Raw genomic sequence first — 14,034 nt, 5'->3', positions numbered from 1 at the left:
CCAGTAAGCAAAATGACGTGTAAAATATGCAGTGTCGATTTTGGCATGTAAATTTTGGTGGGGCAAACTCAATTTGTTATGTTCATGCATGCCAGCAAGCCACAACACTAAACAATACATTAATTTCACTGTAACAGTGACAAAATGTGCCCACAAAGAGTTGGGACAGCTTTATGTATGCCTAAACAGCAGAGCTTTATTTTCAGCACCATGGAGTGAATTCTTACCGTGGCTACACCTGGCTATCAGTAGCTGATATAGCTACTTGCTTAAACAAATGTGGTTTACGCTGACAATTGAGATGTACAACTATGGCATAAGGGGACGACGAGCGGATAAGAGGTAATCCGTAATTTCGATTAAGACATTCATGAGTGAGCTAGGACAGACAGTGTATATTTAATTATTTGTTCAGCACTTTTGAAATGTACAGTGACATTCAGAACATGTGCCATTCTTAGAGTATTCTCCATGTACACCAAGTCAGAACCGTAGGATAAATAAAGGGGGCATATAAGCAGACAACGAAAGCTCTTACGATATTATATGATTACATTTCTCTAAAACAGGCTGTAGGCTACATGTGCACCACCAACACTTCAGCGAGCAGGCCTTTCTATCGACCTGTCCTGGGTATCCTGGAAGGATATTGACCTCATTCTGTCAGTAGAGGATGCCTGGTTATTCTTTAAAAGTGCTTTCCTCACCACCTTAAATAAGCATGCCCCATTCAAAAGATGTAGAACTAAGAACAGATATAGCCCTTGGTTCAATCCAGACCTGACTGCCCTTGACCAGTACAAACATCCTGTGGCGTACTGCATTAGCATCGTAAAGCGGGGGCAATATGCAACTTTTCAGGGAAGTTAGGAACCAATATACACAGGCAGTTAGGAAAGCAAAGGCTAGCTTTTTTCAAACAGAAATTTGCATTCTGTAGCACAAACTCAAAAGTTTTGGGACACTGTAAAGTCCATGGAGAATAAGAGCACCTCCTCCCAGCTGCCCACTGCACTGAATCTAGGAAACACTGTCACTACCGATCAAGCTACGATAATCAAGAATTTCAATAAGTATTAATCTACGGCTGACCATGCTTTCCACCTGGCTACCCCTACCTCGGTCAACAGCTCTGCACCCCCCCACAGCAACTTGCCCAAGCCTCCCCCATTTCTCCTTCACCCAAATCCAGATAGCTGATGTTCTGAAAGAGCTGCAAAATCTGGACCCCTACAAATCAGCTGGGCTAGACAATCTGGACCCTCTTTCTAAAATTTTCCGCCACAATTGTTGCAACCCCTATTACTAGCCTGTTCAACCTCTCTTTCGTATCGTCTGAGATCCCTAAAGATTGGAAAGCTGCTGCGGTCATCCCCCTCTTCAAAGAGGGTGACACTCTAGACCCAAACTGTTACAGACCTATATCTATCCTACCCTGCCTTTCTAAAGTCTTCGAAAGCCAAGTTAACAGATCACCGACCATTTAGAGTCCCACCGTACATTCTCCGTTATGCAATCTGGTTATCAAGCTGGTCATGGGTGCACCTCAGCCACGCTGAAGGTCTTAAACGATATAACTGCCACCGATTTAAAAGACAATACTGTACAATCACCGCATTCTTATCGGCAGACTCAACAGCCTTGGTTTCTCAAATGACTGCCTCGCCTGGTTCACTAACTACTTCTCAGATAGAGTTCAGTGTGTCAAATCAGAGGGCCTGTTGTCCAGACCTGTCAGTCTCTATGGGGGTGCCACAGGGTTCAATTCTCGGGCCGACTCTTTTCTCTGTATACATCAGTGATGTCACTCTTGCTGCTGGTGATTCTCTGATCCACTTCTATGCAGATGACACCATTCTGTATACTTCTGGCCCTTCTTTGGACACTGTGATAACAAACCTCCAGACAAGCTTCAATGCCATACAACACTCCTTTCTTGGCCTCCAACTGCTCTTAAATGCAAGCAAAACTAAATGCATGCTCTTCAACCGATCGCTGCCCCCCCCGCCCGCCCGTCTAGCATCACTACTCTGGACGGTTCTGACTTAGAATATGTGGACAACTATAAATACCTAGGTGTCTGGTTAGACTGTAAACTCTCCTTCCAGGCTCACATTAAGCATCTCCAATCCAAAATTAAATCTAGAATCGGCTTCCAATTTCGCAACAAAGCATCCTGCACTCATGCTGCCAAACATACCCTCGTAAAACTGACTATCCTACCGATCCTTGACTTCGGCGATGTCATTTACAAAATAGCCTCAAACTCTACTCAGCAAATTGGATACAGTCTATCCCTTTTGTCACCAAAGCCCCGTATACTATTCTCCATTGCGACCTGTATGCTCTCTTTGGCTGGCCCTCGCTTCATATTCATCGCCAGACCCACTGGCTCCAGGTCATCTATAAGTCTTTGCTAGGTAAAGCCCCGCCTTATCTCAGCTCACTGGTCACCATAGCAGCACGCGCCCCAGCAGGTATATTTCACTGGTCACCCCCAAAGCCAACTCCTGTTTGGCCGCCTTTCCTTCCAGTTCCCTTCTGCCAATGACTGGAACGAATTGCAAAAATCACAGAAGCTGGAGACTCATATCTCCCTCACTAACTTTAAGCACCAGCTAACTGTCAGAGCAGCTTACCGATCACTGCACCTGTACATAGCCCATCTGTAAATAATCCATCCAACTACCTCATCCCAATATATTTTTTTTTTTTGCTCCTTTGCACCCCAGTATCTCTACTTGCACATTCATCTTCTGCACATCTATCACTCCAGTGTTTTAATTGCTAAATTGTAATTATTTCGCTGCTATGGCCTACTTATTGCCTTACCTCCCTAATCTTACTTCATTTGCACACACTGTATATAGATTTTTCTATTGCGTTATTGACTGTACGTTTGTTTATTCCATGTGTCGCTCTGTTTGTTGCACTGCTTGGCTCTATCTTGGCCAGGTCACAGTTGTAAATGAGAACTTGTTCTCAACTAGCCTACCTGGTAAAATAAAATGGATATTTCCCTGGTAATTCAGCTGCTTACAATACATTTTTGGACTCACCTTGTTGTGCTGTTCTCACTTGAACAGGAAGGTGGTGTGGCGGTCCTTCTTGTGGGCAAATTTTGTCACCAAACTTTGTCATCAAAGTCTGTCGTTCTATGGATTTATAGTGCTTTCAAGACAACTGGGAACACAGGAAAAAAACAAGGTTGAATCATGACGTCGGTGATCTTCAAGTCAGTCAGAGCTCTAGAAAGAGGCCCTAGTTCCTGACTTTTCCCAGTCGGAGCTCGTTTTTTTTTTTTTTTCTAGTTGTCTTGAACTCACTAGAGTCTGAGATTTCCGAGTTTCCAGTTGTTTTGAACACGGCAGAAGTCATGCTGGATTGACAGCATGGCCAATGTATTCAACCTTTTCTGGCCCATGGTGTTGAGTGTTTATCCTTTTAAGCTTGTAAAAGAGACGCTTAAACCCAGACTTAAACCACACACCCACTCCAATGAATAGCAGGCTAGTGATTGCTTTGCAATGCTTGCAGTTAGTCACTGATTCCTTCTAAACCAACTTGTTATTTAATGTTTATGGCCGATGAGCACCAATACGTTTTATCTATAATTTCTCTTCGATTGAATCGGGTTTGCCAGTAGTCAACTTGATTCATTATGATGACTGCTAGCTAAGATTTTGAAAGTATGAGGTTGACATGATCAGTCCAGTCAAAGCTACGGTAGATATAAGATGATTTCAAATCATCTTATATCTGTGGCCAATGACCTTGAACCTTCTTTGATAGACACTTCTAATGTAACTTTATGGCAGCACCCAAGGGGCTTGAATTTTTTTAGCTCTCCCCCTAGATTTCGAGCCCAATCACTTTCAGACCAAATGGCCTAACCTAAATGACGATTTCTCCCCCTAGATTTTGCGGTGACGTAGGGTCCCCATAAGTGACAGAATACTGAGCCAATCACGGCGCAACTAGAGAACATTACCAACCCCTACACTCTGTATTTTCCGCTTGCTGCCCCACCACCACAGAAAGCACTGAGCCAGGCTGAAACGCCTGCATTTTGGAGCTGCCTTACTCAAGAAAGCAGACATTGAAGTTAGGTTCAATTTAGGCTCTGCATAAAAGGTGAAATACATATTTTCCAGATGTTGAAAAGGCTTATTTTCTGGATGTTGAAAATACATATTTTCCAGATGTTGACATCAGGTCCATTTTCAGGTTCTGAATGAAAGTTGAAAAATTGTTATTTATCGATGTCTATGTTTGGACCAAATCAAGGCCTGACCGGACAAAATCTGAACCAAACACCGACTCCTATGATTGGTTCAGATTTTGTCTGGACCGGACCAAAAACCAATGTCCGTGGATGTGGAAATCAAGGCCGATCTGGACCGCACACAAAAAATACGTGTTTTTCAACGTCCTGGAAAATGTGTATTTTAAACGTACGGAAAATGTGTTTCCACCTTTCATTCAGAACCTAAATTGAACCCAACTTCAATGTCTGGAAAATACATATTTTACACGTATTTTCAATGTCATTTTGCTTACTGGGACTATTCTAGTTTTGCAGGGCCCATTTTTTGGGGGGTCTTGCCTAGGGTATGCTGCAATGGAATTTTATGAAGGCCCATCCATGTAGTAGGTCCACCATTTGTAAAACAGGCCGTTGCATTAATTTTATTAGTCCTGATTCCTGTGACTATTCAGTTTGGCTATTTTAAGCTCTGAATATCAGCTACCCGACTTTATCAGGAGTTATCTTGAGCCTATTTGCAATGTTTACACAACGGGAAATGCAGAAGTATTTAATTTTTTGCTATGATCAGCTTGTCAAACTTGAAAGCACTGATCATGTCAATGGAGTGAAACTCCCGGACAACAGTTGTGATTGCTCATTTTACTTTGACTGTCCTGTTTTGAGGATATGGTGTTTGTTAACTTGACAAAGCATTTAAAAAAAAATTGGGCACCATTTAGGTTTGGCTATTTGATTGGAGAAACCTGCATGATGTAAAAAGTGTCCATCTCATTACGTTGTCGTACATTTATCTCCAGCCTGTAGGCTACAGAAAAGTCCACATACTCTTTCTACCATACCCTATGTCTGCGACACATAGATCATGTTTTTGCCGGAACCTTGGTGGAGCACAGCAGCAACGTCTCTCCAACAGCACCCTGGAGAGGAGTGCTGGGAATGGACAAGCTAAATATTTTGGACCCCTGCTTTTGACAAAGTGGGCACTGTTTATCACCGGGCGGCATCAGCACTCACCGAAAAGCCCATATGCCACTGCTCCTCATCCGTTGAGGAAACTCTTCCTTTGAAGTCAATGAAAGCTGCTTCACGTCCAATGGCCAGCGTCAAAGAATTGCGAGGTTCAATTCTTGATGGTTGACGCGCACGTTCATTCTATCTTGTGAATTGAAATAATGAAAAACAATTTGATTTGTTGCATATGGCCTCAATTATACACCACTGGTTATTTTACTAAGATTTATGAAGTCAGTAAGCTACTACTAGCTAGCTAGCCAGCTACATTGACTAGCTAGGTTCACATTGTAAACAAAAGCAACTTTATTAATTAGAGAATCATTTAGTACAACCACTAGCAAAAATATGAGTATTTGTGGAAAACTGGACCAAAGCTATTGTACTTGCGCATAATCGATGAATGTGGTACATACAGTAGGGCACTGTTATTATTGGGGTTCTGAGTGCGTCTGTGTGTCCTGAGTGCATGTGTGTGTTAGTACCTCTGCACATGCTATTTGTGGTGGTCGGTCATTGGCATTGCCGAGTGGCATTAGGTTTCAAGTTAGGTGTATTGCAGTGCAGAAAGCACTAGGCCGGCACAACCGGATCCCTCTAGGTACTCACTCACAAAGCTCAGGCACTGCATGATGCACATTGCTGTGTGTGTGTGTTTGTCTCTCCCCTCACTCTGTCGGTGTGTGTATAGAGTCCAGTGGTACATGGGGCAGACCAGGGTATGTTTCTTCCTTTTGGACAGAGGTAGGCTTGGGCAACACCCCTGTATATGGTATATATCAAAATAGATGGTATGATTCTTGCCTCGCGGGGGCTGCTGTGGTGCGTGCCAAGCTGCTGCTTATAACTTCAACTTAACTTATAGTAACTAAGAAATCTAAGATGTGTGAAATGAATTATATCCAGCTCAGGGAGTTGGTTTGCTAAGTGGCTAGATGTCAAGATCAAGCTTCGTGTTTACAGAAGATGCATTCAATCCCCTCCTGGATCAAGATCCAGGTATTTTCTTTATAGCGCCCCTTGTGTGCACATTTGGTAATACCGTATACCCTGGTATGGTACAGAAACGGTATGGACATCTGGCTGTCGCCCAACCTTAGGCAGAGGGACTTTGCACATATTGCTTGTTGCTGTAGCAAGAGACCAAATCACATTTTATTCGTCACATGTGCCGAATACAACAGGTGTAGACTTTACCGTGAAATGCTTACTTAACAAGCCCTTAACCAACGATGCAGTTTTAAGAAAAATAAGAGTTAAGAAAATATAAACTAAAGTAAGAAAAAAGAAAAGCATAACAATAACGAGGCTATATACCAATGTACAGGTTAGTTGAGATACTATGTACACCAGCAGTGCAGAGTGGTGCTGGAGGCGTGGCAGAACAGGGCCCCAGAACAGAAATGGGTGTTAACCTGGACCACATGCTATATATGGATCTCAGAGTATCAGCAGATAGGACACTGGAGAGAGCCAGTTTGCAGTGCAACAACACAATTCTGATCATGTAAGATCATCTGCTTACATGATCTTCTCTTAAAATGTTATTATAATTTGACAAGAAATATGCAACACCATTTTGAGAAATGATTCTGCTTGTTTGCACCTACTTAAAGGTAGCCCATCTTCCAACTCTATTATTCAGGTTTTCCACCCTGCAAATGAAATAATAATTACCATACAAACCCACCCTGGTCAGTCACACACAGGAAGCTGCTTCACCAATTATCCTACTGCAGAGACTCTATTAGATCCCGATTGAAATATACTGTATCAGATGCAGTGGTAATGATTTCTAATGAACATTCATGGTCATACTGTATTTGTCCGCCCAGACTTGTCAGAGTGATTCGAACGGATCTGGAGCAGCTGAGTAAAGAGAACAACAGGGGGGGTTGACCTGAGTTCTGCTGTTTGTTGATCTGGGAGGGCATGTCTGGCAGGGAGCCACTCTAGAGAAGGTGATAACATGGTAAATGAGTTAAGACACTACTGTACCATGACAGTGATACAGTCTGATACACAGGCCAGGCCACTGTGATAATAAGGAGTGTAACCCTGACCACATGACATGAGAGGAATCTCTGGTCCTACTGTAAAACTCCTGGCCCTAATCCTCAAAACTGCCCCGTGGGAACACTGGGGCTCGCATTCATTCTGTGGCTTCAGCTCGCCTTATAAACAAAATAAAACATCACACTACTCTACCACAACATATCTACAATTCAGAATCCATAATACAGCAGTAAAACAATGTTAGTGTACCTGTGTGTGTGTGTGCCTTAGTGTCTCTCTTCACAGTCCGCGCTGTTCCATAAGGTGTAGTTTTATCCAGGTGTTTTCTTCACATTTTACTAGTTGCATGAGCTACTTGATGTGGAAAAGAGTTCCATGGCTCTATGTAGTACTGTACACCTCCCATAGTCTGTCTGTTCTGGACTGTGAAGAGACCTCTGGTGGCATGTCTTGTGGGGTACACATGGGCGTTCTGTGCTAGTCGTTTGAACAGAAAGGTCAGTACCTCTCACAAAGACAGGTAGTGATGCAGACAATCTCTCCTCAACTTTGAGCTAGGAGGGATTGAGATGCATGTTATTGAAGGCCTAGCCGTGCTGCTCTGTTCTGGGCCAACTATAATTTACCTATGTCCCTCTTTGTGGCACTGGACCATATGACTGGGCAGTATCCAGGTGGGACAAAACTCTTTTGTTGATAACAATGTCAAGAAAGCAGAGCAGCGCTTTATTACGGACAGACCTCTCCCCATCTTAGCTACTGTTGCATCAATATGTTTTGACCATGACAGTTTTACAATACAGGGATGCACCAAGCAGTTTAGTCTCCTCAACTTGCTCAATTTCCACATTATTCATTCCAAGATTTTTTTCAGGTGTAGTGGATGATTTGTCCCAAATACAATGCTTTTAGTTTTTAAACTAGTCCTAAATATTTAATTTCTTGCCACTGATTCTAAAACTGACTGCAGCTCTTCTGTTGCAGTGATTTGACTTGCTGTGGGAGCTGGCGTGTATAGTGTTGCGGCATCGACATATATAGACACAGGCTTAACTCGGTGCCGGTGGCAGGACATTAGTAAAGATTGACAAAAGGGGCCTAGCCAGGGTCTGATTCTGGTGGCTCCCCGTTAGCGCAGAGACATCCCTGGTACCCGGAGACCAGCCCCCTGTTGGCCGGGGACCCGTGGAGGGTTCCATGTCGTTGGGATCTATTATCCCAGGCGTACGGGAGTGTTTGCCACTTTGGTAGACATTTTGTTGTTGCTTTAGCTTTTCAAACAGGGCCTTTCTTTTTCCACATTGCAGATTTATATGGCTGCCATCTCGGCGTGTCCTGATTGACAACTACTTTCGTGGCAGCGCGTGAGTACACAGTTTCCAGGTTATTGCAGGAACCTGTGGGTTTATGCCTTGGGCTGCCGTGGACAATAGACTCTGGTCAACGCTATGCAGAACTTGTGTGCGCCTTTACCAAGTCACGACCAGATGTCCAGTTATTTGGACTTGCGGTTCCTTGTCTGAGTTCTGACATTTCAGGCTCGCAAGGTAAGTGTTGTTCTTGGATCCATGGGGTCTCTGGACTTGGGCTGCAGTGGCAACGGGTCAGTGTGCATGGCCAAGTTGCAGCAGGTTCTGGTTCCCTGTATGGTGTTCTGACAATTCCAGCGGCATGAGGCTCTGACCCCATTTTGGAGCCTGTGGAACATGTGCTTGGGCTTCCTGTTTTGGTACCCTCTTAGCCGTCTTGCAGCGTGATTGTATGTCCCCATAGTATGTTACACAGAGTGACCGACGGAAAGGGAACGTACAGTTGTGAATATAACTACTGTTCCCTGAAGGAGGGAACGCGGTATGACATTTTTAGGACTGCGCCGTCAGGGGTTTGGGCTCGTTCAGGTGAATATGTTCGGTCGTTGACTCCCTATAGTGTTTCCGGAAGCAAATTCAGATTCTGTTTACAGGGTTTACTCAAACGTTGTTTTAAGCTTTGTTTTACTATTGGCAGTTACAGCTGATTTTGGGATTGTATATCGATTTGCTCTCCTTAAATATGTCATCTGATTTTATTGGTTTCAATCTTTGAATGGTTTCATCTAAGTTTTTGCCGCCAGTTCCTGATATCAGGACATATAAATTAATATGTTTCCTGAATTGACCTAGTGTGCATGTGCACCCAGCTGACACACACACAAACATGTATTTCCTTTTCCCAGGTTAAACTAGCTTGCTAGCTGAACTATGCTAGTTTTTGTCCTCATTGCCAAACTTCATAAATACTGTGCCCTCAACTTCAAAGCTCATTTGCTAGCTATACAATCATGTAAAACAATTAGCTGGAAAGAAATGTACATTTCTGTTTTGTTGTATAGTCATGACTGGTTCCAGACTGATATCATTGCTACTTAAAGCAGATCCAAGTTCAGTTTTGAGATCCACCGGCGTCATCGGCTGGACATTTCTGACTGGTCTTGGAACTGTGACAATGTGTAGCATCTCCCCTCTTGGCTCAATGGGATATGTAGTGATTTTGCCAACACAGCCAGATATGTACACACTCTTGTACCCTTAACCTTTTTTCTACTGACTCTCATATTTGTTGATTTAAATCAGACTTTATTAATATGTGTAGTCCAGGAATGTCACAGTTAATTGACACAAACTTGTGAGGGGGAAAAAAGCAACTGTACAGATCGCAATGGTTAAATAATTTCCAGACATTAAGAGTCAGGAGATAGTCCTCCTCGCCAATCTGTACCTCGTTCCTTTCTTAACTGTACGCTTTCCCTTGTCTGAACCTCTCTGTCTTATGAAACTCTCCATATTTCCTGTAGCTGCTCAGAGCTGCGACTGAACACTAGGTGAAATGAATCTGAACTTTAACTCCTCAACATTAGATTTCAATGACTCTTCTGATATAACGAGGTTATTAACAGTGGCCTCTGAGCTCAGCTCATTCACTCCTCTCTCTCTCTCTCTCTCTCTCTCTCTCTCTCTCTCTCTCTCTCTCTCTCTCTCTCTCTCTCTCTCTCTCTCTCTCTCTCTCTCTCTCTTTCCTTCTCTTCCCCTCTCTCTGTCATGCCCTAAGCCACAGAGCAGACAGCACAGGAAATACAGTGAGCCATGCAGCCATCTCATTTTCAATTTGGCCGGTTTTATTGGCCTGACAAAAAAATCCTCCTGTCCTGGTGCCAATGTGTACGCAACAATATGTCTTGAATCTTTTCCTTTCTGTATCTGCCTGACTGACAGTCTATTTCTCTCCCTCTCTCATTGTCACATGACAGTTCTCCCAAACAGAGGAGCTGTTATTTGTACATCGTCCCCCACAGCCACTTCTTCTCGTGCCCACTACAATGGAGAGAGAATGAGAAGAGGTGCTCCAAGCAGAACATGAAAATGGAGATGTGCACAAAGAACAATAACACCACACTCAGAAGAGGTATTCTTTTTCTGAGGGCGTACGAGGTCACGAGCGCGTGTGTGTTGGCAGGGCTTGCCAGCTCGACAGGCCGATGTAGTGTTTAAACTGGGACAAGGGAAAGCGGTGAGGTACATGGGTTTGCTGTTGGCTAGTCTAAATATTATGGTGATTTGGCTCAGGAGTTGTCCTTTTGTGTCAGAGAGACAGAACGCAGGGTTTCTTCGTTTCAGCCCCGGTCCCACTGCTGACTTTGTCCCTGTCACTGTCATCATGGCAGAGACCGGGCCTTTAACCATACTCTGAGGACCTCCTTTCGCTCCTTCAGGATAGGCGGGCCCGCCCAGCCAGTTTTTCAGGCTCTATGGTGGCTGAAAGCTCCTGGCACAGCTGTGCATTTGAGAAGGTTCACACACTACTGAGCGTGTGTGTCTTTAAACATGGCATTTTACAACACACACACACACACACACACACACACACACACACACAAGAGCGTTACTCTACCTGCAGGTCTGTGAGTATTGGAGTTGAGAGGGTATGTGTACACGCACAAGCGCGCTTGCATAAACACGTGTACACAAGCTCCACTAATCAAATCACATTGTATTTGTCACATACGCGAATACAACAGGTGTACCTTACAGTGAAATGCTTACTTACAAGCCCTAAACCACCAATGCAGTTCAAGAAATAGAGTTAAGAAAATATTTACTAAATAAACTAAAGTAAAGAAAATGTCATTTGAAAGTAACATAAGAAAATGACATAACAATAACGAGGCTATATACAGGGAGCTTGTGTATGTCCACATACCCTCTCAACTCCAATACTCACAGACCTGCAGGTAGACTGAGACTGTGTGTGTGGTAAAACACTGGAATGTAGCTTCTTGTTGATCCTTGAGTAAAACGCATGATGTAAGCAGGTGTTCAGTATCTGTAGACCTTTGGTATAATGCAGAGAGAGGCCTAACGGCAGAATACTGGAAGTGGGTTTGCAACCTGCATATTTGTTAGGCCTAACTATCTCTGCCCTTGCAACGTGTGTGTATTGATATCATCAGGTGTGTGTGTGTGTGTATGTGTGTGTGAGTGCTGGATCCGGCTGGTGGCAGGGTCTTAGCTGGCAGCGTAAGCTGCTCCCATTGACACCCTTCCACATCTGCTCCTAGCTGACAGGCCTGCATTGTCCACATCCCCGCTGTGCTAACTCAATGCTGTGCTCTACTAACACACAGCCCAAACACCACTATTGACCTGGCTGGGATGGGACACCGAGGACAGGGAGATTCCTAACTAGACATCCATTCATTGGAACTGGAATTTTCACACACTTATGGCATACGATTCAGTCAGGAGGAGAGCTAGAGGTTTTCGTTCTCTCTCTCTTTCTCTCTCTTTCTCTTCTCTCTCATATCTCATCTCACACCCGTCTGCACGCTTAAGAAATGTGCCCAGCCAGACTCCATGGTCTGAGCCATAATTGAGTTGCTCCAGCTCAGACACGAACATGCAGGCCACAGTGCCTGAGCAGCCTGGGCTGCAGTGATGAGAGACTGAGGTAGACCTCGCCACCAGGCCACAGTGCCTGAGCAGCCTGGGCTGCAGTGATGAGGGACTGAGGTAGACCTCGCCACCAGGCCACAGTGCCTGAGCAGCCTGGGCTGCAGTGATGAGGGACTGAGGTAGACCTCGCCACCAGGCCACAGTGCCTGAGCAGCCTGGGCTGCAGTGATGAGGGACTGAGGTAGACCTCGCCACCAGGCCACAGTGCCTGAGCAGCCTGGGCTGCAGTGATGAGGGACTGAGGTAGACCTCGCCACCAGGCCACAGTGCCTGAGCAGCCTGGGCTGCAGTGATGAGGGACTGAGGTAGACCTCGCCACCAGGCCGCAGTGCCTGAGCAGCCTGGGCTGCAGTGATGAGGGACTGAGGTAGACCTCGCCACCAGGCCGCAGTGCCTGAGCAGCCTGGGCTGCAGTGATGAGGGACTGAGGTAGACCTCGCCACCAGGCCACAGTGCCTGAGCAGCCTGGGCTGCAGTGATGAGGGACTGAGGTAGACCTCGCCACCAGGCCACAGTGCCTGAGCAGCCTGGGCTGCAGTGATGAGGGACTGAGGTAGACCTCGCCACCAGGCCACAGTGCCTGAGCAGCCTGGGCTGCAGTGATGAGGGACTGAGGTAGACCTCGCCACCAGGCCACAGTGCCTGAGCAGCCTGGGCTGCAGTGATGAGGGACTGAGGTAGACCTCGCCACCAGGCCACAGGTGACTCTGTTGGTTACCAACCCATCCTCTGTAGTCAGGCAGAATTGGGCTGCTGCCAATGAGAGAGCTGTGTGTGACTCTAGCCAGAAGAATCCCTCTCTCTCGCTGGACCTTTAACAAAGACCTGTGTAAGCTCCCCTTAACCTCAGAAAATGAATGCTATTAAGCCAAGAAAGCTGTGAAAGACACACACACACTTCTCAAACACACATGCAAACAGAACAGACACCACAGTGCACACATACACTCACACTATTCAGTCTGCACACAGACACACTCCTCTCTGGACACCTGGTGCTTTGTGCAGTGGTCAGACAGCTGGCTGGAGGAAGGCTGGGTCTGAAGTTAACAATGTCCTCCTGTCAGCTTCAAATGAGGGGCGAAACACAGAGGAGGGACACAGAGGAGGGACACAGAGGAGGGACACAGAGGAGGGACACAGAGGAGGGACACAGAGGAGGGACACAGGAGCGTCAACAGCCTTTTGATGCTCTGGACCGTTACTCTCTCCTTTTCCCTCTACCTCTCTCCAACCCGTTACTCTCTCCTTTTCCCTCTACCTCTCTCCAACCCGTTACTCTCTCCTTTTCCCTCTACCTCTCTCCAACCCGTTACTCTCTCCTTTTCCCTCTACCTCTCTCCAACCCGTTACTCTCTCTATTTTTCTTCCTATCCGACCCTCTTATTTCTGTCAGACCGCTCTGTGTCTCTGAGACACACGGGGAGAGAGACACACACACACACACACACACACACACACACACACACACACACACACACACACACACACACACAACGCGAGAGACACACACACACACACACAACGCGAGACACACACACACACACACACAACGCGAGACACACACACACACACACAACGCGAGAGACACACACACACACACACAACGCGAGAGACACACACACACACACACAACGCGAGAGACACACACACACACACACAACGCGAGAGACACACACACACACACACAACGCGAGAGACACACACACACACACACAGCGAGAGACACACACACACACACACACACAC

At 45.6% G+C, this 14,034-nt stretch overlaps 1 protein-coding gene across 5 annotated transcripts in view; it reads left to right on the top strand.

Moving 5' to 3' along the window:
• LOC106613825 (uncharacterized protein C1orf21 homolog) overlaps positions 1-14,034 on the top strand; it is a 38,182-nt gene that overhangs the window by 1,767 nt on the left and 22,381 nt on the right. Inside the window, exon 2 of one of the 5 annotated variants that reach the window (XM_014216474.2) lies at positions 10,584-10,738. The exons of 3 other annotated variants lie outside the window; for them this stretch is intronic. The gene's annotated coding sequence lies outside the window, so the exon portion shown is untranslated. Of the gene's footprint in view, positions 1-8,620; positions 8,662-10,583; positions 10,739-14,034 lie in introns of those variants that run through there. One more of the 5 variants, XM_045687540.1, reaches the window with a different exon arrangement.

The sequence above is a fragment of the Salmo salar genome, chromosome ssa10 (genome assembly GCF_905237065.1).
Source record: "Salmo salar chromosome ssa10, Ssal_v3.1, whole genome shotgun sequence".
Classification (NCBI taxonomy): Eukaryota; Metazoa; Chordata; class Actinopteri; order Salmoniformes; family Salmonidae; genus Salmo; species Salmo salar.
Note: the sequence above shows the minus strand (reverse complement) of the source record. Positions and strands in the feature narration are given on the sequence as shown.